Source organism: Protopterus annectens, chromosome 1.part1 (genome assembly GCF_019279795.1).
Source record: "Protopterus annectens isolate FY-2018-M chromosome 1.part1, PAN1.0, whole genome shotgun sequence".
NCBI lineage: Eukaryota > Metazoa > Chordata > Ceratodontiformes > Protopteridae > Protopterus > Protopterus annectens.
In genome coordinates, this window is record NC_056726.1 from 1,286,993,544 (window position 1) to 1,287,020,135 (window position 26,592).

Consider the following 26,592-nt stretch of genomic DNA (forward strand, 5'->3'; position numbering starts at 1 on the left):
GGATCTCAGCTTCTTACTGAGGCTGACCAGGGAGTTTCTCCAATCATGGGATTTTACTCTTTTTTGCAACAGTTTCTTTCTTCTGTTGTAGAGTTTGTTTATGGCAGGGGACCACCAAATTGGCTTCCTTGTTTTGGAGGATAGCATCTTGGTTCTGTTAGAGATTGCACGATCCATGCACTCGTGTAAGTGCTTATAAAGTACATTTTATTAGGATTCAGTAGGCATACCTCTATTGTCCGTCAGTATGGGTGTCGTGAAGTTAGCCACTTCTGTCTTAAGAAGCGTGAATTTGGCTTTGGAGAAATTTTTTACTATGGTTTCCCTAATGGGGGGTGGGGGAGGGATGTGGATGTCTAGGGTGATTAGCTTATGGTCGGATCTGACCAACGAGGAATTGACCTCTGGTGTGGAGCACCGGTTGCCCATGTTGGTAATAACCAGGTCTAGGATATTGCTGCCCATGGTGGGGGTGTGGATAAGTTGATCCAAGGCATTGGAATTTATGATTTCCAGAAAATGTTGAGCACAAGAGTTGGTACATGAGTAGTTTTCCCAGTTAATGGTAGGGTAGTTGAGATCACCCATTATTAGGGTGTTAGGTTGTACCCTAATATTTTCCAGTGTATCAAGAAATGAGGAGTGGGAATCTTGGGGCATGGTGGGGGATCTTTAGCAAGCTACAATTTGGATTGCGGTTTTGCCCAGAGATAGTTGCACTTGGATACTCTCGGATGCATTATGCTGAGCAACTAGCCTGGAGGTGTGGATATCCTTAATGAATATGGACACGCCTCCACCTTTAGTGTTTCGGTCCAGGTTAGGTGGCCGAAAGGTGTGGTATGAATTATAGCCTGGTAATGCAGGGGTACTCTCTGGAGCCTTGAACCAGGTCTCTGTCACTGCACAGATGTCGATGTTCTCCATTTTAAGGAGTGCCTCGAGTGAGTGCATTTTGAGGTTTAGACTTCTAGCATTGAGTAGCAATACCCTCAGATTCTTCTTGCCTGTACCTGTTACGGTGATGAATTTGTCATTTGAACCTTGCCTAAAAAAGGCACTATAGGGGTGGCTAGAGCCTTAGCCAGTGTCCGGAATCCCAGGGGCGACAGGTGCAGGCCATCTCTGGCAAAGCATCGTGGTTTGTCGATCATGTCATCCCAGGCAGACAGATACTGGATCCCCTTAGAATGACACCAGAAGCTTAGCCAATTGTTGAAGTCAATCATTTTGTCCTTGTACAGTTGTATCATTCTGGGTGATGGCAGGATGCCAGTCAGGGCTAGGGTCATACCTGCCTGGGCTACAAGATCGGACAGCTCCTATATGTCCCTTTTCATGTAGTCCAGGGAGGTATGTCTCAGGTCATTCACACCAACATGGACAATGGCAGAGTCATATTTGTACTTGTTGTGGAGTGACCTGAGTGCATGCGTTATGTGGCAGATCCTGGCATCAGACAGGCAGCTAACAGTAACTTTCTCCTTGTTTAGCCTGGTGAGTGGAACATCAGTGTGCCTGACTATAGAATCACCTATGACTAGAGTGTTGGGTACGTTGTTATGCCTTATGTGCTGTGGTTGAGTGGCACACTGAGTTTGTGGGCTATGTGTCATTTGGGTTGTGTTGGAGGGTGGAGGTTGCTTGTGTTTCTGCTTTGGAGGTCCCTATTGCTTGGGCAGGTTTTTACTGAGAGCCTCTGTGAATGTAGGTGTGTGTTTTGTGTTTCTATGTGTGTGTTTTGGTGGTGTAGGTTTTGAGGGACTATGTGCTGAGCAAGGGAGCCCGCAGGATTTTTTGCAGGGGGGTGCAAACCCAAGCCCCGCCCACACATCCCCACCCCTTAGCTGCCCCCACACACACGGCCCTACCCCCCCAACCCACACAGCCATTCCTGTGTCCCATTACTTGGCTATTTTTCCCCATTTGTCATAGACACTGTTCAAATCTCTCAATGTGCATACTGTTTTATGCTTTACTTCTACAATGATTACAGATATTTGGATTTCATTTACAACTTTTATTTAAAATTTTATAGCACAAACACTGATAGACATTTACTAAACCTAAACAAAGCAATAGTCTTACAATGAAAAGAGGCTTAGCATTAAAACTTCTCTACCTTTGAAACCCACATTCACCGAAACAACATTGAAACCCTCATTCAAAAAAAATGCATCTGGCCAGTGGCAGGGTAAGTTTACCTTTGGGCTGTTTTCAAATCATAGGCTCCTTGCACACATTTTTAGAACCATGCAAAAGTTATTTGATTCACCTTCCTGACTATGTTAATTATACTATATAATAATTGAATTATATCCCTTGTGTAATACAGCACCACTTGTTAGAGTGTGTTTTAAATTTATAGTTCTGAACATTTTTCCTTTAAGCAATGAAACAAATCATATGAACCAATAATGACAACCTGCCCAATTCAGAACATTTCAACCATAAAGGGCCACTCTACTCAAACTTCTGTCATATAATCCACCAATATCAATCAATATGCAGAATCTTTGCAAAAGTAAAACTCATCTGAATAATTCCACATTAAAGAGATCTGAAACCAGTGAAGAGGTTGTTGCTAGAAAATAACTTTATATTTCAGTGTTTCATCTACAAATTCAATGCCTGCTGCCCTTGAAGAATAAATTGCCTACATTATATTAAAAAAATGGTAAGCTGGTATATTGCAATAGGGAATGGGTGGCAAGCTGAAAAACAAGTTCATAGTTATTAGGCATCTCATCCAAAGGAGGACATACATCCCCTTAAAATACAAATCTACATGTTGTGGGAGTAGAACCTATAGCCCTCTGTATCAAGATGCAAGTATGTTACCTGCTGTGCTGCTTTAAAAATTCTATACCACAATAGTGATACCATTTGCTAAACAAAACAGTTGCACATTTTAAGCAGGCTTAGCATGAGCAGCAGTAAAATTCTCTTCCCTTGAAGCTCACAATTCCTTGAAAAGTAAGGGATGACCAGTTTTATTTTCAATGATCATGTGGCTGCAGCAACGACATTCTAGAACCCCAGTCGAAATAAATGGAAGAGGAGTTAACTAATATGCTAAAATCAGCCAAAATTCCTAGTGAAATGGAGACAGGAAGCTTATTTTATCAGGTTATGACTACAACGGTCAGACACACACACACACAACCATATTACTTGTTATGTTATGCTAAATGCAATTAAACTTTTAAAGGGGTATCATGACAAGTACACAACTCTTTAATGGGTTTAATACAACCTCATTCTACCAAATCAGCCACAAAGCGTTTTTTGTAATACCTTGTACTTTAATCACTATAAACACTGTTAAAGATATAAAGACACATGACATGTCATATATACATTTCCAACTGACACCACTACAGCATTTTCCAAAGGGAGTAATGATTAGAAGAAGAATGCTCAGAGTTCTCAATTTCAACTTAAAAAAAGCTCATGCCTGGTCTCACACTGCACATTAAACTAGCCTGCTACAGCCTGGCAGCCGTGAGTCAACAGACTTACTTTACACATACGCACATTTTAGTGCAGCATGCACAAAACTGGGCATATATTAAGGAGAGTACAACCTTCAACCTTTATACAACACACTCAAGTGGAAACGAGCACACAACTTTTAATTACGTACACGTAAATTATGTCCAAAACACGTTTTACTTAACCTTTACGGTAAAGCAGCTGTATAGTGTGCTTGGTTTCCAATAAATGCAAACTTTAAAACTATTTATGTTTAAAACATTATGCACGGCTGCTATTTAAAACAGTAAAATGACACACCTACTTCATTACTTACTATATATAATATAACCACATAGATACAAGTTTTCCCACAAGATACCTTACGACCCTTTTTAAGTACAACAGGACATGGTTCACCAGTGAACATACTTAGCACTGATTCTCCCTTTTATCAGCAGAAGCAACTGAGTATGTAGAAGATAAGAATTAAAAGGTGCAGCCTAAAGCACTCCTAAAGAAGCTGAATTGTAAATGCGTATCAAACACCCTGTAATTCCTTCTTGAACTTCACTAATCATGCACTTACCTCACTTCATCCGCACAATCTGAATATCCTCTAGAATTCAAATTCCCAGCAGGCGCGGAAGACAAAGACGTAAATCATCAGTCGCACAGACGGAGAAGACAAAAACAGGTCGCAAACACCTGTTGCATCTGTATGACTGGACGGGACCCAAAGGGCATTCTTAAAGAGGAACACCCTTTAAAAAACAAAAAACAAAAAAAAAAAAACTTTTTAAAAATTAAAATACAGTGACTTTCTCAGTCAGCCGGTTCCAGGGGGGGTGCAAGTGCACCCCCTTGCACCTGCCTGCGGGCGCCATTGGTGCTGAGTGTGGTGTGGTGCAAGTGTTTACCTTCTCCTCTTGACTGTCTAGTCCAGTCTTAGGTGAAGAGAGCTTTGCTTCCAGTTTGGCTATATAAGTGCATCTCTCACAGGTTGCAGTGTTGAGTGGTAGGAGGAGAGGGTTGTCTCTGTACATGAGGCAATTACTGCATTGCCCCAAGATGCCCAGATTCATCATGTAGACAGGAGAAAACACCAGAAGCTGACCCTTAGACATGCCAGGATAGGTGCTTATTTGTTAAGTACTAGAAACTGTTTTCCTCTAGACAGTGAGGAAAGTTGAGTGCTGTAGTAATTTGTAACTTATTTAGTGCTTACAATAAGTTCTGAACAAGTGCTGAGCTAAAAGAAACAAACTTGAGTGCTGAAACAATAAACTGGCTAGTTCTAAGAAACAAATTTAAGTTAGAAGGCTTCCCTCCAACACAGAAAGTCTTGGGGGCTTAGAAACCCACAAATAGTCCTGGACACAGCAAATCTGTATCCAGACTAGACTACCCACAGAAAAGGTAGGAAACAAGCTTAAAATTTTTTTTTTTAAGTGGAAAGAGAGAAAGGAGGAGCAGAAACTAAGTTGATTGGCATTCTCAAATGTTCTCCCTGTATTAGGTAGAATGAGGTAATGACACTAGACTGGGAGGAGGGTCCCAGATCAAATTTACAGTAGGGGCGGGCAACTGCAAAGCCACCAACTACAAGAACAGCATACCAATAAGGAGGGAGGGTGAGAAATAAACTACAGAAATGTTTCTCACAGCAGAATAGCAGCAGTAAGCCTTTAAATGACACAAACATCCTTCAAAAAGGTCTCACAGAGACAGATAACTGGTGCCAGCGCCATGGTTTAAAGCTAAATGCCAAAAAATGTATAGTCATACCCTTTGGCAAAAACAATGTGCCCACAAATTACCACATAGGCGGAAACCCATTAAGTACAGAGAAAGTTATTAGGGACCTGGGGACCCAAGTTGATAGCAATCTCTCCTTTGAAAACCACATTGCCAAAGTGGTTAGAAAGACCTTCTACATAGCCCACCTCATCACGAAGGGTTTCACATCTAGATCAAGAGAGGTAATCGTGCCCCTTTATTCAGCCCTCATCAGACCCATCATAGAATACAATGCCTCTTTTGGGATGTACCTTACCCGACACCTGCAGCAATTGGAAAGACCCCAAAAGTATCTCACCAAGAGGATCAAGGGTCTCAAACAGATGCCATATACTGCTCGGTTAAAAAAACTCCAGCTCTACTCAGTTGCATACCGCCTACTTCGAGGCGATCTATGCCTGACATACAAAGCTATGTCAAATCCAGAATTAATGGACATGCTCCACCTCAGTAAATCTAAATCCCTTAGAGCCACATGCTCGAGGGACTTGAACCTCAGCACAGAAATAAATAGAACTTGCTGGAGGGACAGGTTCATAACCCAGAGGCTCCCTTTACTCTGGAATAGAATTCCAGTTCATGTGAGGCAGAGCACCTCACTGAATCTCTTCAAGAAGAATCTCGATAAGTGGATGGGGGATCGTAGGTTTGTCCCAGGGATTACTCCCGTGTCACTATTAGACAGAGGCACAGTAAACTAAACCTTAAAAAGGGCACAGTATACTCAAATCAAGGGGTGGCGTAAGCCATACAGAATCGGGCTAGGCTTATAATTGCCCCAGGGCAGATAGCCTAGTATGAACCTATGAACCTATGAACCTAAATGAAGGAACCTCTAGAGAATGCTTTTAACTGCAAACAAGTTATCAGAATAAAAAAAAACAACAGATTTAAAACATTAAATCTACCTGAAACTTTATCTTTTGGAATTAAAAGTGTTCATAGATCCCTGAGAGCATCTTCAAAAAAGGAAAACTTACCCCCATGTTCAATTATAGTTAAGTTCATATCTAGCTTAGAAAAAGATCAAATATTAAAAACAGCATGGTCCAGCCCACCTATTAAAATAGGTGAAGATGTAGGCAGATTTGCTAATGATTATTCCAGTAAAGTAATGACTAAAAGAAAATCCTGTTTACCACTGATCAAGGAACTTAAAAAGAACAATATTAGGTTCATAGGTTCATAGGTTCATACTAGGCTATCTGCCCAAGGGCATTTATAAGCCTAGCCCATAGTTATGTGGCTTTCGCCACCCCTTTAGTTTGAATAAAAACTATGCCTATCATTTTGCTGTGCCTCTGTCAAGCAGTGACGCTGAAGTAATCCCTGGGGTATATCTGCAATCTCCCATCCATTGGTCAAGATTCCTCTTGAACAAGACCAGAGAGGTGCTCTGCCTCACATGTACCGGGATTTTGTTCCACAGCATAGGGAGTCTCTGGGTGATGAATCTGTCCCTCCAGCATGTTCTATTTATAACCGTGTCAAGGTTTAAGTCTCCCGCCTTGTGGTTCTGAGGGATCTAGATTTTTGAGGTGAAGCATATTCATCAAATCTGGGTTTGACATGGCCTTATATGTCAGGCACAGGTCACCTCTGAGCAAGCGGTATGAGACTGAATAGAGCTGGAGTTCTTTCAGTCGGGCGGCATAAGACATATTTTTGAGACCCTTTATCCTTTTGGTGAGGAACTTTTGTGGCCTTTCAAGATGCTGCTGGTGTCTGGTCAGATACAATCGAACGGGCATTGTACTCAATCATAGGTCTAATAAGTGATGAGTACAGGGGACGATGACCTCCCTTGATCTAGATGTGAATCCCTTCATGATCAGGTGGGTGATATAGAAGGTTTTCCTAACTACTTTAGCAACATGAGTGTCAAGCGAAGGCTACTGTCAACCTGGGTCCCCAGATCTCTGATGACTTTTTCTGTGCTCAGTGGATTGCCACCTATATGGTAGCTAGGGGTAGCCTTGTTTTTCCCAAAGGGTATGACTATGCATTTTTGGCGTTTAACTTCAGGCCATGGCTCTGGCACCAGTTATCCATTTCTGTGAGGCCCTTCTGGAGGATATCTGTGTCAGATGTGTTTTCGACTATGGCGCCCAGTTTGCAGTCATCTGCAAACTTTGTCAGCCATAACCCTCCTGTGTTTGCTTGTACTTCAGAAAAGTAGATGCTGAACAAGAGTGGACCCAGGACTGATCCCTGTGGGACACCACTTGTGACAGGCTTTGAGTCTGACATGGCTCCAGCAACTCTGACCCTGTGGGTTCTGTCACTTAGCCAGTTTGCAACCCATCTTGTGATGTATGGGTTTACATTCAAGCTGATGAGTTTTTCGATGATACCTGAGTGGGGTATTGTGTCAAGGCCTTTGCCAGGTCGAGGTAGGCTGTATGGACTGCCTTTCCTCATCAATGGCCTTGGTGACTGTCTCAAAAAGTCAACCAAGTTTAAGAGGCAGGATCTGCCTTTGACAAAGCCAAACTGAGTTGGATCCAAAGTCTGCAAGTTCCCTATGTCTTTATTTATGAGTTCCATTATGATCCTCTCCATGGCTTTGCAGATAAGGCTTGTCAAGCTAATGGGGCGGTAATTTCCAGGGTCTGTGGAGGCACCGCCCTTATTAAGTGGGACCACAGTCGCCGCGCCACTCCTTGGGTACGTACCCTGAGGTGAGGCTAAGATTAAACAGCTGTCCTAACTGTGGGTTTAATTCCTCATTGAGTTCATGAAGCACACAGCCGGGGACCCCATGCCGTCCCATCGATGCTGTGTTTTTGCCCTAGTGAGGGCAGTTCTCACCTGCGCGTTGGAGATGCTTGGGGGGCTACAATCCTCTGGGATAGGTATCTCTCCTTTTGGGGAGGGGAGAAGTTTGCCCTGAACCTGTCAGCCAGTATGTTAGCAATGTGTGTAGGTTCAGTAATTTTCACATCATTTTGAACTAATTCTGAGCATATCTGGGAGTTTCCTCCTAGGTTTCTAACATAGCTAAAGAAGGCCTTATGATTCTCTTTAGAGTCCTTGGCGATTTTTCTCTCAAAATTTGCCTTGGATGATTTTATGAGAGCTCTTAGTTTTTACTTATAATGATCAAAGGTGTCTTACCTTTCAAGGATTTTGCTCTATCTTGTAGTAGCTTCCTCCTTTTGTTGTAGAGCTTGTTTATGGCTGGGGTCCACCAGACTGGACGCTTGCCTTTGGTACAGAGAGTCTTAGTTTTGTTTGGGATTGCCTGATCCATGCAGTCCTGTAGGTGCTGGTAGAAGGCATTTGTAAGTGATTCAGCGGTTTGAGTAATGTTTACCACTGGCTCAGGGGCCTTAAAGGAGACCACACTAGTTTTTAGAAGTGTGAAATCGGCTTTTGAGAAGTTTTTCACTGTGGTCTTTTTGTTTCAGGTGGGGCGGGATGAGGACCTCCAGCGAGATTAGTTTATGATCTGATCTCACCAGTGAGGGGTATACTTCGGTGTTGAACATTTTGATCCCATGTTCGTGATGATGAGATCAAGTATGTTTTCTCCTCTTGTGGGGATGGTGACTAGTTGTTCCATGGCATTTGAGTTTATGAACTCCAGGAATCTTTGGGTTAGAGTGTTCGGGCTTGAGTAGTGTTCCCAGTCTATATTAGGGTAGTTAAAGTCACCTAGTATGATGGTGTTTGGAGATACATTTATCCCTCCAATGTTTTCAGGAAGGCCATGTGAGGTTCCTGAGTTTGAGAGGGTGGCCTGTAACATGCTACAAATTGCAGAGCAGTCTTGCCTATGGTTAATTGCACCTGGATGGTCTCCGATGCATCATGCGTTGCCACCAACCTTGAGGTGTGGGTGTCCTTTATGAATATGGACACCCCCTCCTTTCTTGGTGTTGTCCGGATTTTGGGGCCGAACGCATGATATGAGGTGAAACCTGTTAGTGCTGGGGTGCTCTCAGGAGCCTTGAACCAGGTTTCTGTCACAGCACAGACATCGATGTTCTCCATATTGAGAAGGGCCTCGAGTGCGTGCATCTTGAGATTGAGACTTCTGGCATTGAGCAGCATTACCCTTAGTTTTTTCCTTTTGGTGTTCTAGGGTGGTAGGTTTAGAATTTGAGCCTTGCCTAAAAAGGCACTATGGGGTGGCAAGAGCCTTTGCCAATATCCGAATCCCAGGGTGACAGGTGCAAGCCGTCCCTTGGAAGCAGCGTGGCTTGTCCAGCATGTCATCCCAGGCAGACAGACATTGATCCCCTTTGAATGACACCAGAATTTAAGCCAATTATTAAAGCTGATCATCTTATCACTGTATTGTGGCATCATTCTAGGTGAAGGTAGGATACTGCTCAAGGTCAGGGTCATACCTGCCTGGGCTACATAATCAGAGAGCTCCTCGATGTCCCTTTCATGTAGTCCAAGGAGGTACGCCTCAGGTCGTTGACACCAGCGTGGACAATGACTGAGTCGTACTTGTACCTGCTGTTGAGAGACCTGAGTGCTTGCGTTATGTGGCGGATTCTAGCACCTGACAGGCAGCTTACTGTGACCTCCTCTTTACTCAGTCTGGTGAGCGGGACGTCAGTGTGTCTGACTATGGAATCACCAATGACAAGTGTGTCTGGCATTTTGTTTGGCCTTAAGGGCTGTGACTGTTTGACACTCTGACTGTGTGGTCTATGTGTTGCATGTGTTGGGTCGTGAGGTGGTAGTTGTTTGGGTGTCTGCTTTGGTGGCCTCTGCTGTTTTGGTAAATTTTTGATCAGAGCCTCCGAGTATGTCTTTGTGTGAGTATGTGTATGATTTGAAGTTGTGATGGTACCATGTGTGACTGGGTATGTATTGTGTGTGGTTACCTTCTCCTCCTGTCTGGTCTTGCCAGTCCTATGTTGAGAGAGCTCAGCCTCCAGTTTGGCCGTATAGTTGCATCTCTCGCATGTATTTGTGTTTTGTGGGAGAAGGAGAGGATTGTCTGTGTACATGAGGCAGTTGTAACATTGCCTCAATATTCCCAGGTTCACCAGTTGAGCTGGAGAGGACACTAGCAACTGATCCCTCGACATACTAGAAGTAGTAGATAAAGAGACTTTCAAAGGACTCCGGGAAGTGGGTTTTAGGCTGGTGGGGTACTATCTATAATAAGAGTGCTTTATCAAGGTGCAAGTACTGTAGGAGTAAGTGCTAGGCTTTACAGAGAGAGAATAGTCTACTTGGGAATCAAGTAGAGATGAACTTTTCAGTTATAGGATATGCTGGTTAGATCAGCAGTACAGCTCGAGGAAGGTAGTTTTAAGGGAAAATTGGAAGAGTGGAATTTAGATGGCCCAAATAGTTTAACCTTGTTTAACCGCTGCTGTTGTGTGCAACAGTGGTAACTCAGCTAAATCAGCTTACGCGTTAGCGTGTTTTATAGCAGGGGCTGAAGGGAGCTAGGAATTGGCCCAAAACGACCAATGGACTACTAGTTTCTGGCTGAAACTTCACCAAATCAGACAAAAGGCAGCTCAGTGCTTCCCACTCCCACTGGTAAGCAAAGAAACTTCCCTCCTTCCTAATAAGGCAATGGATCAGTAACAGGAACTAAAAACAAAGCCCAGGGATCAGCAACTCTGAAACTGGACTACTCTAGTTCAGTAAGGCGGGAAAACAAGAGATTTTTTTTGTTTTATTACAGAGACAAGGAAAAAACAGACAGTAATTGCTGTAAATCGGCTAGCGCACTTTAGTGTGTAGCCTACAGAAACAATTTGCAACAATTAGTAACTTAAAGTGCAATAAACAGTGTAAAATGCAGAAATCACTTAAAGTAGCAGTAAAACAAGCGAAATGCAGTCGCTAGCTTAAATAACAGTGGGAAAGCCACAAAAAATACTTATATCTGGTAGAAAGTCACTCTTTTAGCTCTCTGCTGCTTGGATCACTCTGCAGGCCACCACGAGGATCTGTGCTGAGTTGGTACAAGCTGGAAAACGCGTGTTTAGCGTGTTTTATAGCAGGGGGCTGAAAGGAGCTAGGAATTGGCCCAAAACGACCAATGGACTACTAGTTTCTGGCTGAAACTTCACCAAATCGGACAGAAAGGCTGCTCAGTGCTTCCCACTCCCACTGGTAAGCAAAGAAACTTCCCTCCTCCCTAATAAGGCAATGGATCAGTAACAGGAACTAAACACAAAGCCCAGGGATCAGCAACTCTGAAACTGGACTACTCTAGTTCAGTAAGGCGGAAAACAAGAGATTTTTGTTTTATTACAGAGACAAGGAAAAAAAACAGACAGTAAATGCTATAAATGCTGTAAATCGGCTAGCGACTTTAGTGTGTAGCCTACAGAAACAATTTGCAACAATTAGTAACTTAAAGTGCAATAAAAAGTGTAAAATGCAGAAATCACTTAAAGTAGCAGTAAAACAGGCGAAATGCAGTCGCTAGCTTAATAACAGTGGGAAAGCCACAAAAATACTTATATCTGGTAGAAAGTCACTCTTTTAGCTCTCTGCTGCTTGGATCACTCTGCAGGCCACCACGAGGATCTGTGCTGAGTTGGTACAAGCTGGAAAACGCGTGTTTAGCGTGTTTTATAGCAGGGGGCTGAAAGGTGCTAGGAATTGGCCCAAAACGACCAATGGACTACTAGTTTCCGGCTGAAACTTCACCAAATCGGACAGAAAGGCCGCTCAGTGCTTCCCACTCCCACTGGTAAGCAAAGAAACTTCCCACGTCCCTAATAAGGCAATGGATCAGTAACAGGAACTAAAAACAAAGCCCAGGGATCAGCAATTCTGAAACTGGACTACTCTAGTTCAGTAAGGCGGGAAACAAGAGATTTTTTGTTTTATTACAGAGACAAGGAAAAAACAGACAGTAAATGCTATAAATGCTGTAAATCGGCTAGCGCACTTTAGTGTGTAGCCTACAGAAACAATTTGCAACAATTAGTAACTTAAAGTGCAATAAACAGTGTAAAATGCAGAAATCACTTAAAGTAGCAGTAAAACAGGCAAAATGCAGTCGCTAGCTTAATAACAGTGGGAAAGCCACAAAAATACTTATATCTGGTAGAAAGTCACTCTTTTAGCTCTCTGCTGCTTGGATCACTCTGCAGGCCACCACGAGGATCTGTGCTGAGTTGGTACAAGCTGGAAAACGCGTGTTTAGCGTGTTTTATAGCAGGGGGCTGAAAGGAGCTAGGAATTGGCCCAAAACGACCAATGGACTACTAGTTTCCGGCTGAAGCTTCACCAAATCGGACAGAAAGGCTGCTCAGTGCTTCCCACTCCCACTGGTAAGCAAAGAAACTTCCCTCCTCCCTAATAAGGCAATGGATCAGTAACAGGAACTAAAAACAAAGCCCAGGGATCAGCAACTCTGAAACTGGACTACTCTAGTTCAGTAAGGCAGGAAAACAAGAGATTTTTTGTTTTATTACAGAGACAAGGAAAAAAACAGACAGTAAATGCTATAAATGCTGTAAATCGGCTAGCACTTTAGTGTGTAGCCTACAGAAACAATTTGCAACAATTAGTAACTTAAAGTGCAATAAACAGTGTAAAATGCAGAAATCACTTAAAGTAGCAGTAAAACAGGCGAAATGCAGTCGCTAGCTTAATAACAGTGGGAAAGCCACAAAAATACTTATATCTGGTAGAAAGTCACTCTTTTAGCTCTCTGCTGCTTGGATCACTCTGCAGGCCACCACGAGGATCTGTGCTGAGTTGGTACAAGCTGGAAAATGCGTGTTTAGCGTGTTTTATAGCAGGGGGCTGAAAGGAGCTAGAAACTGGCCCAAATCGACCAATGGACTACTAGTTTCTGGCTGAAACTTCACCAAATCGGACAGAAAGGTCGCTCAGTGCTTCCCACTCCCACTGGTAAGCAAAGAAACTTCCCTCCTTCCTAATAAGGCAATGGATCAGTAACAGGAACTAAAAACAAAGCCCAGGGATCAGCAACTCTGAAACTGGACTACTCTAGTTCAGTAAGGCAGGAAAACAAGAGATTTTTTTTTTGTTTGTTTTACAGCGACAAGGAAAAAACAGACAGTAAATGCTATAAAACAATTCACATGCAGTGCAAGCTGGCACACTTGAGTATGTAGCAATATTAGTCCACACACAGTATGAAAAAATGTAATTAAATTAAAAGGACTAAAAGCAAGTGCAGAAAGGGTTTATTAGAGAGAATGCGGTAAAGAGAAGGGACTGGGGAGTGTCCTAGATCAAATCTACAGTGGGGGGCACTGCAAAAGCCACCAAATTTAAACTACATCCAAGAACAGGGAGAGGGGGTGGGGAAGACAGTTTCAACAGAGCTAGATCTGAGAAATCAGTCCCCAAGTTATAACAACCACAATAAAATGAAGGAAATATACTTAAATCAGCTTATGTCCAGTTGATGTATGCAGACAAATCTCAGTAGCAGCAACTCTACTTAAAATGATTACCAGAGATGTAACCAACACAGGTTTTAAAGTTATCAGAAAACCCCCAAGCTAATTAACACTTAAAGGAATTTCAGAGCAGTTTAACAACTAGTGCAGAGCTTCAGACACACACACAAGACAGTTTCAACAGAGCTAGATCTGAGAAATCAGTCCCCAAGTTATAACAACCACAATAAAATGAAGGAAATATACTTAAATCAGCTTATGTCCAGTTGATGTATGCAGACAAATCTCAGTAGCAGCAACTCTACTTAAAATGATTACCAGAGATGTAACCAACACAGGTTTTAAAGTTATCAGAAAACCCCCCAAGCTAATTAACACTTAAAGGAATTTCAGAGCAGTTTAACAACTAGTGCAGAGCTTCAGACACACACACAAGACAGTTTCAACAGAGCTAGATCTGAGAAATCAGTCCCCAAGTTATAACAACCACAATAAAATGAAGGAAATATACTTAAATCAGCTTATGTCCAGTTGATGTATGCAGACAAATCTCAGTAGCAGCAACTCTACTTAAAATGATTACCAGAGATGTAACCAACACAGGTTTTAAAGTTATCAGAAAACCCCCAAGCTAATTAACACTTAAAGGAATTTCAGAGCAGTTTAACAACTAGTGCAGAGCTTCAGACACACACACAAGACAGTTTCAACAGAGCTAGATCTGAGAAATCAGTCCCCAAGTTATAACAACCACAATAAAATGAAGGAAATATACTTAAATCAGCTTATGTCCAGTTGATGTATGCAGACAAATCTCAGTAGCAGCAACTCTACTTAAAATGATTACCAGAGATGTAACCAACACAGGTTTTAAAGTTATCAGAAAACCCCCCAAGCTAATTAACACTTAAAGGAATTTCAGAGCAGTTTAACAACTAGTGCAGAGCTTCAGACACACACACAAGACAGTTTCAACAGAGCTAGATCTGAGAAATCAGTCCCCAAGTTATAACAACCACAATAAAATGAAGGAAATATACTTAAATCAGCTTATGTCCAGTTGATGTATGCAGACAAATCTCAGTAGCAGCAACTCTACTTAAAATGATTACCAGAGATGTAACCAACACAGGTTTTAAAGTTATCAGAAAACCCCCCAAGCTAATTAACACTTAAAGGAATTTCAGAGCAGTTTAACAACTAGTGCAGAGCTTCAGACACACACACAAGACAGTTTCAACAGAGCTAGATCTGAGAAATCAGTCCCCAAGTTATAACAACCACAATAAAATGAAGGAAATATACTTAAATCAGCTTATGTCCAGTTGATGTATGCAGACAAATCTCAGTAGCAGCAACTCTACTTAAAATGATTACCAGAGATGTAACCAACACAGGTTTTAAAGTTATCAGAAAACCCCCCAAGCTAATTAACACTTAAAGGAATTTCAGAGCAGTTTAACAACTAGTGCAGAGCTTCAGACACACACACAAGACAGTTTCAACAGAGCTAGATCTGAGAAATCAGTCCCCAAGTTATAACAACCACAATAAAATGAAGGAAATATACTTAAATCAGCTTATGTCCAGTTGATGTATGCAGACAAATCTCAGTAGCAGCAACTCTACTTAAAATGATTACCAGAGATGTAACCAACACAGGTTTTAAAGTTATCAGAAAACCCCCCAAGCTAATTAACACTTAAAGGAATTTCAGAGCAGTTTAACAACTAGTGCAGAGCTTCAGACACACACACAAGACAGTTTCAACAGAGCTAGATCTGAGAAATCAGTCCCCAAGTTATAACAACCACAATAAAATGAAGGAAATATACTTAAATCAGCTTATGTCCAGTTGATGTATGCAGACAAATCTCAGTAGCAGCAACTCTACTTAAAATGATTACCAGAGATGTAACCAACACAGGTTTTAAAGTTATCAGAAAACCCCCCAAGCTAATTAACACTTAAAGGAATTTCAGAGCAGTTTAACAACTAGTGCAGAGCTTCAGACACACACACAAGACAGTTTCAACAGAGCTAGATCTGAGAAATCAGTCCCCAAGTTATAACAACCACAATAAAATGAAGGAAATATACTTAAATCAGCTTATGTCCAGTTGATGTATGCAGACAAATCTCAGTAGCAGCAACTCTACTTAAAATGATTACCAGAGATGTAACCAACACAGGTTTTAAAGTTATCAGAAAACCCCCCAAGCTAATTAACACTTAAAGGAATTTCAGAGCAGTTTAACAACTAGTGCAGAGCTTCAGACACACACACAAGACAGTTTCAACAGAGCTAGATCTGAGAAATCAGTCCCCAAGTTATAACAACCACAATAAAATGAAGGAAATATACTTAAATCAGCTTATGTCCAGTTGATGTATGCAGACAAATCTCAGTAGCAGCAACTCTACTTAAAATGATTACCAGAGATGTAACCAACACAGGTTTTAAAGTTATCAGAAAACCCCCAAGCTAATTAACACTTAAAGGAATTTCAGAGCAGTTTAACAACTAGTGCAGAGCTTCAGACACACACACAAGACAGTTTCAACAGAGCTAGATCTGAGAAATCAGTCCCCAAGTTATAACAACCACAATAAAATGAAGGAAATATACTTAAATCAGCTTATGTCCAGTTGATGTATGCAGACAAATCTCAGTAGCAGCAACTCTACTTAAAATGATTACCAGAGATGTAACCAACACAGGTTTTAAAGTTATCAGAAAACCCCCAAGCTAATTAACACTTAAAGGAATTTCAGAGCAGTTTAACAACTAGTGCAGAGCTTCAGACACACACACAAGACAGTTTCAACAGAGCTAGATCTGAGAAATCAGTCCCCAAGTTATAACAACCACAATAAAATGAAGGAAATATACTTAAATCAGCTTATGTCCAGTTGATGTATGCAGACAAATCTCAGTAGCAGCAACTCTACTTAAAATGATTACCAGAGATGTAACCAACACAGGTTTTAAAGTTATCAGAAAACCCCCAAGCTAATTAACACTTAAAGGAATTTCAGAGCAGTTTAACAACTAGTGCAGAGCTTCAGACACACACACAAGACAGTTTCAACAGAGCTAGATCTGAGAAATCAGTCCCCAAGTTATAACAACCACAATAAAATGAAGGAAATATACTTAAATCAGCTTATGTCCAGTTGATGTATGCAGACAAATCTCAGTAGCAGCAACTCTACTTAAAATGATTACAAGAGATGTAACCAACACAGGTTTTAAAGTTATCAGAAAACCCCCAAGCTAATTAACACTTAAAGGAATTTCAGAGCAGTTTAACAACTAGTGCAGAGCTTCAGACACACACACAAGACAGTTTCAACAGAGCTAGATCTGAGAAATCAGTCCCCAAGTTATAACAACCACAATAAAATGAAGGAAATATACTTAAATCAGCTTATGTCCAGTTGATGTATGCAGACAAATCTCAGTAGCAGCAACTCTACTTAAAATGATTACCAGAGATGTAACCAACACAGGTTTTAAAGTTATCAGAAAACCCCCCAAGCTAATTAACACTTAAAGGAATTTCAGAGCAGTTTAACAACTAGTGCAGAGCTTCAGACACACACACAAGACAGTTTCAACAGAGCTAGATCTGAGAAATCAGTCCCCAAGTTATAACAACCACAATAAAATGAAGGAAATATACTTAAATCAGCTTATGTCCAGTTGATGTATGCAGACAAATCTCAGTAGCAGCAACTCTACTTAAAATGATTACCAGAGATGTAACCAACACAGGTTTTAAAGTTATCAGAAACCCCCCAAGCTAATTAACACTTAAAGGAATTTCAGAGCAGTTTAACAACTAGTGCAGAGCTTCAGACACACACACAAGACAGTTTCAACAGAGCTAGATCTGAGAAATCAGTCCCCAAGTTATAACAACCACAATAAAATGAAGGAAATATACTTAAATCAGCTTATGTCCAGTTGATGTATGCAGACAAATCTCAGTAGCAGCAACTCTACTTAAAATGATTACCCATTTTGGTGTTTCTCTAGAAATCAAAGTATTTAACATGCTGGAGGAGCCATCCACTTTCTTTAACAGCAATAAAATCCTTAATAATACTCAACAAGTTGAGTGGAACAGTATATCCCTGAAGACACTGGGTGAGCTGAATTCCTAGAAAACTGCCTCTAAAACTAAAAAGCCTAAAAATGCAAACGGTTTTCATTGTCTAATTGAAAGGCTTTTATTTTGTAAAGATTTGCCTTTTAAGTAAAAGGTTTGTGCTGAACTTTAAGCTTCAAAACATATAATGATCAGGAATATAAATGGTTAGTTTTACTGTTTTACTACATTTACAGTGAAAGACTTAATATATTTTATTTAACTAAACCTATAAGTGTGTTTCTAAATGTTAAATACATACTTCCTTATATGATTGTCATTAGATTATAAGCAATAGAATTGATAACTTTAAGACTATATAAGTTAAGAAATGTATTTTATTTGTTCAACTTAGCTTAATACAGTAAACTGCCTGTTATCTGGGACTCAAGCAACATGCACTCTCAAGCAACTGGATTTGATTGGCTCGTATGCCGGCATATGAGCCAATCAAAAATCACAAAGCAGAGACACTTCTGATAGCACAAAATAAGATCTTCAAGGAAAAACAAAGCTGCCTGGTGGACAACTGCCATTAATTGGCTATAGAATAGGAGAAATAAATTGCTGTCTATGACTAGGAAGGAATGGTCTCAAAACTGAAAACAGTCCCTCCTCAACTTAAACAAGCAAATAAGACTCCTCGTGAAGTCTTCCAAAGCTAACTATGAATCCAAATTAGCTTCCCTAATAAGGATAAAAACAGTTGTTCTTTAGTTACATCTGTAACCTCAAAGGTAAGGCACAGATTTGTGCTGAACTCATAGTTAATGGTACTGCATATACAGAACCTATGGACATAACAAACCTGCTGGCTGACAGGTTCAGTGAAAACGTCACTCCCATATCCCCGACACATATACCCAAAAGTATCCCTAACACCTGTCCCCCACCTAGTATCTCCAAAAAGCAGGTCTTAAACACCCTCTCCAAGGCTAAAAACACAGCCTCTGTTTGACCAGACAACATCCCAGGCTGTCTTTTACATGGATTAGAACAGGAATTAGCATCACCACTGGGCACACTTTTCAATCACAGCCTAAGCCCTGGCTTTGTCCCAGTGGAATGGAAAACAGCTACCATCATCCCTTTGCATAAAGGGGTGTATCCACGGACCCCAGGAACTATAAACCCATTAGCCTGACCAGCCTTATCTGCAAGTCCATGGAACCAATCATCATGGGCCTTATTAACAAAGATAGAGGAAATATCCAAACACTTGACCCCAGCCAGTTTGGCTTTGTCAAGGGGAAATCATGCCTATTAAACTTGGTGGACTTCTTTGAAACAGTCACCAAAGCCCTAAACAAGGGCAAATCTGTGCATACAGCCTACCTAGACTTAGCCAAGGCCTTTAACACAATCCCTCACTCAGCCATCATTGATAAACTCACCTAGCTGGGTATCAACCCATATATTGTCGGGTGGGTTGCAAACTGGCTCACTGATAGAACTCATACAGTCAGAATAGGGGACTCCACCTCCTCAAGCAGACCTGTGACCAGTGGTGTTCCACAGGAATTAGTTATGGGATCCCTACTGTTCAGAATCTACTTCTCCAAAGTATAGACTAAAACTAAAGGACTGTGGCTGACAAAATTTGCTGCTGATTGCAAACTAGCAATGATCAATGAAACCCCTAGTGATGTCAACATCCTGCAAGAAGATCTTATGCAGACTAATGACTGGTGCTAAAGCCATGGTCTTAAACTCAATGCAAAAAATACATTATCATCCTCTTCAGCAAGGGTGATGTTCTTGCAAACTACCACATCAATACCCTAAGCACACATTCAGTAGTGATAGATCTGGGCACAGAGGTCAACAGCAACCTTAACTTTGATCACCATGTCTCCACAGTGGTCATCATCATCATCATCATCAGCCTCCCTTTTTCTATATTCTGCATGGAGTCAGTGGAACATGTTAACTGTCACCATCTCTCTCGATTCTATACCACACTCCTGCCTTCTTTGACATTCATACCTGACTGTCACAGATCTTCTTTCACACAATTCATCCACCTCTTTTCAGGAAGTCCTCATCTCCTCTTAACTTCTTTCTGTCTATCACAAATCTTCTTTACCAGATTTTCTTCTACTTTTCTGCACATGTGTCTGAACCACCATAATTTATTCTCTTTTATCTTTTCTGCAATTGGAGCTACTCTGGCTTCTATTCTTATGTCATCATTTCTTCATCTGTCCCACAGTGTGCATCCTACCACCCTTCTCAGGCACTTCATTTCCATCACCTCTAGCTTCTTTATCTGCTCTGCCTTTACTGCCCAGGTTTGGGATCATAGGATCATAGGAGGTTACTAGGCTATTGGCCCTGAGGCCCTTATAAGCCTAGCCAAGAGTTTAGCCCATGTTTAGACAAGTCAGTACCCACAGCCCCTGTCCAACAGGGACACAGGTGGAATCCCAGGAGTGTATTTTTTGTTTCCTATCCAGTTATCCAGGTTGTGCTTAAAAAGGGATAATGAGGTGCTCTGCTTAATGTGAAGAGGGAGTCTATTCCACAGATGGGGGGAGTCTCTGGGAGACAAATCTGTCCCGCCAAGAAGTCCTACTGATATCACAGACCAGATTGAGGTTGCCCATACATGTTGTTTGAGTGGAGCTTGACTTGCGGATATGCAGCAGTCCCATCAAGGCAGGGTCTGAGATTGCTTTGTGTGCCAGACAGAGGTCACCTCTTAGGAGTCTGTATGAAACTGAGTAAAGGGACGGGACTTTTAGCCTATCTGTGTAGGGTAGGTGTTTGAGGACCTCCCCTTGACAAAGTCAAACTGTGTGGGATCGAGTATTTGCAGGTTGCCAATGTCCCTGTTAAAGAGGTCCATGATAATCCATTTCATAGCCTTGCAGATCAAGCTAGTTAGGCTGATGGGTCTATAATTTCCTGGATCAGTGGATGCTCCACTTTTGTGTAAAGGGATGACAGTGGCTGTCCTCTACTCAGCTGAGACAATGATGGTACTCAGGCATTAGTTGAATAGGGTGCCTAGTGGTGCTGCAAGTTTATTCCTGAGTTCATATAGGATGCAGCCTGGGATGTTATCTGGTCCCATGGAGGCTGTATTTTTTGCCTTTGATAGGGCAGTGATGACTGTTCCCTTGGGATAAGGGGTGGGGGAAGGTACTGGGGATGTCCTGATTTACTGATAGAGGGGACAGAGGGGATAAGTTTTCACTGAATCTGTCAGCCAGTAGATTGGCTATACCTACAGCATTTGTGTACGTGGTGTCATTGACCACCAGTTCTAAACAGATCTGGGTGCTTCCTTTGAGATTGCAGACATATGTGAAGAAGGCATTATGATTGTCTCTAGTAGATGTGGGCAATTTGGACTTGAAGTTGACTTTAGAGGAGTTTACTAGTGCTCTTATTTACTTGTTCACACTAAGGAGAGATTGCTTCCAATTGGGCATTTGCTCCTTCTTGGTCCTGGACAGCAATTTTTTTCCTTTTGTTATATAGTTTATTTATTGCAGATGTCCACCAGACAGGTTTACTCTTCCTTGTGGAGGATGATTTTGCCCTGTCAGGTATTCCTGATTCCATGCATCTCTATAAATGCTTGTATAGTACTTTGGTGTAGATTTGGACATTGGTGCCAGTTCCTACAGTGGGGGAGGGGGCTGTGAAACTGTTTATACCACCCCTCAGGAGGTTGTAATCAGCTTTGGAGAAGTTTTTTTATTTGACCCTAGCTAGAAGGGGGGAGGGGTCAGGGGAGATGATGACTTCAAAAATGACCACTTTATGGTCGGATCTTACCAGGGAGGATACTACTGAAGGGGCACTGCAGTGGTTACTCATGTTGGGTGATACCAAGTCCAGGATATTATCAGCTCTTGTGGGGGTATCGACTAGCTGTTCCAAGGTATTTGCATTGATAAAATCGAGGAATCTCTGGGCATTTGTGCTCTGGCATGAGTAGTTTTTCCAATCTATTGTTGAGTAATTAAAGTCACCCAGGATCAGGGTAAAGGGTTGACTCTTGATAGATTTGAAGAGGTCCAGATAAGTGGTGTGGGGGGCCTGTAGCTAGCTATAATTTGAATAGGAGCCTTATCAATGGTTAACTGCACCTTGAGTGTTTCCTGTGCATTATACTGTTTGACCAGCCTGGAGGTGTGTGTGTCTTTAATATATATTGAAACTCTACCTCCTTTGGCTTTGCTGCTCACATTTTGGGGTCTGAATACATGATAGGATGAGTAACCAGGTAAGACTAAGGTCCTCTCCACAGCTTTGATTCAGGTTTCTGTGACTGCAAAAATGTCAACATCTTCCAGGGTTAAGAATGCTTGCAATGAGTGCAGTTTCATGTTTAGACTCCTAGCGTTTAGCAGCATGACCTTTAATTTGCATTTTGTTGAGATTTTTATGTTGGTAGTATCAACCTCATGACTTTTCCTAAAAAAGGGACTATGGGAGGCAAGGGCCTTTGCCCGAAACCCGAAGCTCAAGTGAGACAGATGCAGGCCATCTCTAGCAAAGCATCATGGTCTGCCAATCATATTTTCCCAGGATGTCAGGCACTGGATCCCCCTGGAATGACACCAGAAACTAAGCCAATTGTTAAAATCAATAATTTTCTGTTTGTATTGAGGCATTACTCTGAGTGACGGTAGAATGCTACTTAAGGCTAGGGACATACCTGGCTGGTACACATATTCAACAAGCTCAATCATGTCCTCTTCATATAGTCCACGGAGGTATATCTCAAGTCATTCACACCAACATGGGTTATGACAAACTCATAACAGTACCTGTTGTTGAGAGACTTGAGTGCATGTGTGATATGGTGGATTCTGGCACCTGACAAACAACTAAATGTGACTTTCTCCTTATCCAGCCTGGTGAGAGGGACATCTGTGTGTCTCACAATGGAGTCTCCTATGACTAATATGTTGGGTTTATGGTTAGGCCTTGGTGGTTGCGAGACACTGGTGTGTGGACTATTCATGGTATGGGGTCTGGAGGGTTATGGAGTTCTCATGTGCATTTGCCTCTGAGGTCTCCTTCATTTGGGTTTGTTTTTGTTGAGAACCTCTGCATATGTGGGTGCGTGTTGTGTAGTTGTGGGTGGTGTTTGAGGTGTAGCGATTGTGTTGACAACCTTCTCAGTGCCAGATATACTGGCTTGTGAGGGGGAGAGCATAGACTGTAGTTTCTTTATGTAATTGCATCTCTCAGAAATTGTGTTCCTAGGTGGTAGTAGTAGATGGTTATCCATGTACATGAGGCGGTTGCTACACTGTCTCAGGATGCCCATATTGACTAGGCTGGCAGGAGAAAGCATACGAAATTGTCCATCCATATTTTTTAGAATCTGAGGGAGAGAGGCCAGGGAGAACTAAGGGGTAGGCCTAAAGCCCAAGTGCTTAAACCAAAACTAAGAGGCTTAGAATAACACTTAAAATTTAAACAGGCTAAAAACAAGCAGTAATAAATGCAGCAGAAAAGATGCAATTGAACACTTTAGTGAACAAGTAGCAGAAAAACCAAGATGAAGTGATAAGAGTAGGAGGAGGAAACGCAAATAAAAGCAGCTGAATAAAGTTTTTTTTTTAGTAAACTGGTAAGAGAGAAAAGAGATAATTCAAGGTTAAGAAACTAAGGGGGCTGGCCTTCCGAAATGTTCTCTCTGTATTAGATAGAATGAGCTAATGACACTGGACTTGGAGCAGTTTCTCAGATCAAATTTACATTAGGTGCGAGCAACTGCAAAGCTACAAAGTATAAGAACAAGGGGTCTATATCATATGAGCGAATCGCACAAATTGCGAATGTTCATAATATCGAACATACCGGACCTCAAACTTCCTATTGTGGGGGGCTGCGCACACCCACATCCCCCACTAAGTATATATTCCAACTCCGAGATGGCACTACAGTGAGGAAAGGGCAAATATCCCATTTTTCACTGTACTGCGATCTCAGAAAAAGTACTTTGAGGTCCGGTACGTTTGATATTATGAGCGTTCACAATTTGTGCTATTCGCTCATATGATATAGACCCAAGAACAAGACACCAATAGGGAGGGATGGTGGGAAACTATACTAAAGCTACTAGCTACATTATTTTAGGCAGAAAAGAAATGCATAAATGTTTATCACAGCAGAAAAACAGCAGTGAGACACTATATGAAAGTTTTAAACATATAAAGGAGCAATGACACTCTCGATAATGCTTTTAACTGCAAACAAATCAGTTATATGATACACTCCTTGGCAGGAAATCAGAACAAACAAACAGATGCTTAGCAAATAGAGACCTTTTCCAGTTAATACCTTTTACACAATAAAACTAGCTAAAAAAGCTTTACAAATAGTGTGACAGTAACAAAAGTGGTTTAACAGGCCATGTTAGGCAGACAGTTTCAGTACAATAGTGCAGATTAGTTTATAGCAATAAAATACAATAAAAAATAGTATGCAGCAGACAATAAAAAGTTCTATAAATGGTTAGAATAAGCAATAACTAGTAAAAATAAGCAAAAAAAAAAAAAACAGGATACTTATTGTTATATATCACAAATCAGAGTTGTGGTCAGTGCCCCTCCTCCATTCAGCTCAGTGTGAATAAACAGAATTCCTCTCAAAGGCAGGGCCTAAATACCAGAAAGTACAACCTGAAACAACTTACAAAAAGCTCAGAAGGACCAATGAGTGCTTACTCCAAGCCCTAAACCAGCCAACCTTTACCAGCCAGCAACCAATCAACTCAAGACTCTCAATAAGGTGAAGAAAGGCTTCTGCTAATTCAAGATGGCCTGGGACATGTGCTCAGAACAAGCAACCACTGTACCATACAGTAGTACTGGTCACACTACTGTCTTAGTCACCTTACTTTTGAGCTTCTTTGGCATTCTTCTGCCATTGACTGCACCTGAGAATCTATGCCAGTTGGCTGCAGCCCCTCTGATTCTAGCTTTGACCTCTTCATTCAGACTTCCCTTCTCCACAATCACCCCTCCCAGATACTTGAAGCTATTTACCTGTTCCACTATCTTCCCTTCTATCTCAGTTCTCAGCTTCTTCTGATTTCCCCAGGTTGCTGCTATTACCACTGTCTCATCTATGCTTAGTTTCATCCCATGTGCCTTCAGTTTTGCATTCCATTCCCCTACTAACCTGAAGTTCTTGCTCAGAGTCTACCTGTAATGCCACATCATCTGCATACAGCAACTTTGTTGATCTATACTCCCCCCAATCTAATATAGTCCATCACCAGTATGAACAGTGGTGGGCTCAGAGTTGAACCCCAGTGTACACCCACTCCCACTGGGAACCCCTCTGTGAGGCCGAGCACTGTTTGTATTTGAGTCATTTGATCCTTGTACATATCCTGCACTAATTCTACCAGTGTTTCTGGGATGTCAAACCACTGCAGTACTGCCCAGGTCAACTTGGGACCTTGTCATATGCTTTCTCCAAGTCAAAGAATGTCCAGTTGGAATATTTCCTCATCTCTAGCTTCTCCACAGTGGTAAGAAGGGCATTTTATATTGCTTATCTCATAAGTAAGGGCATTGCATCCAGAAAAAAAGAGCTTATAACCCGATGTAGTCTTCCCTCATCAGGCCAATAATAGAGTACAAAGTTCCCTTTGGTGTGTTCCTTTCCAAACACCTGCTGTAATTGGAGTGACCACAAAGTTTCCTTACAAAGAAAATTCCGGTTCTTCGAGATCTTTCTTATGTGGGCAGACTGAAATCATTGTCACTTTACTCTGTGTTGTACAGACTGCTCAGAGATGACCTGTGCCTTGCATATAGAGCAATCTCTGATCCACATTTAATGGAAATGCTGTACATTCGCAAGTCAAATGACACATGGGTCACTTGCTCAAAGGACCTTAATATGGTATGTGACATCAACAAAACTTACTGGAGAGACAGATTTGTCTCACAGAGGATGCCCAATCTTTGGAACAAGCTTCCTATTCATGTTTAAGCCCCTTGTTGGCCCTATTTAAGTGTAATTTGGGTGATTGGATGGGTAACAGAAAATTCACCCTGGGGGTTTCCACCTGTGTCCCTATTGAACAGGAGCAATAGGTGCTGATTTTAGTCTCTGCTTGAACCAGTCACCCTTGGTAACAGAGGTTGAACTTGGCTAGGCTTGTAAGGGCCCTGGGGCCATTAGCCTAGTAACCTCCTGTGATCCAATGAACAGATAGCATCAACCACAGCTTCTGACTATTAACAATAAGAAGGAGGCAGAAGTGAAGTTTCACACTTTATTCTCCAAAAATTAAATGCTTTCATCCTGGTCACTGGACTTCATCAGAATGAATGGCACAAATCCAAATCATTGTTTTATACAACTGATAAAACCACATGCCTAATCTTACACATAAATTGACAACAATTAAAAAATGATGAAACCTTTAAGACCCAGGCAATACCTTTTCTAAAAAGCTCTAACTTCAAAAACAAACTTTTTATAAAAAGCATAAACAGAACATTTGAAAAACAAGTCATATCAATTGTTTTTGTAAACATTCAAATAATTATAAAATTTCATACAGTAATTTAAACTGTAGACTGTTACAAACCTCAACGTTATATAAAATAACTATCCTTAAGTCTCAAAATACTAACAACAGATATGTGGTCATTAAGACCTAGACCTTTAGTGGCACTGCATCTAATTTGTCATTTACACTCTGAGTTCTAAATAATTATCCATATGTCCCCTCTGGGTTCAATGTCCACATGATCAATAATATAAAATTTAAAGTGGTGGTTAGGATTTTTTAATATATGCTT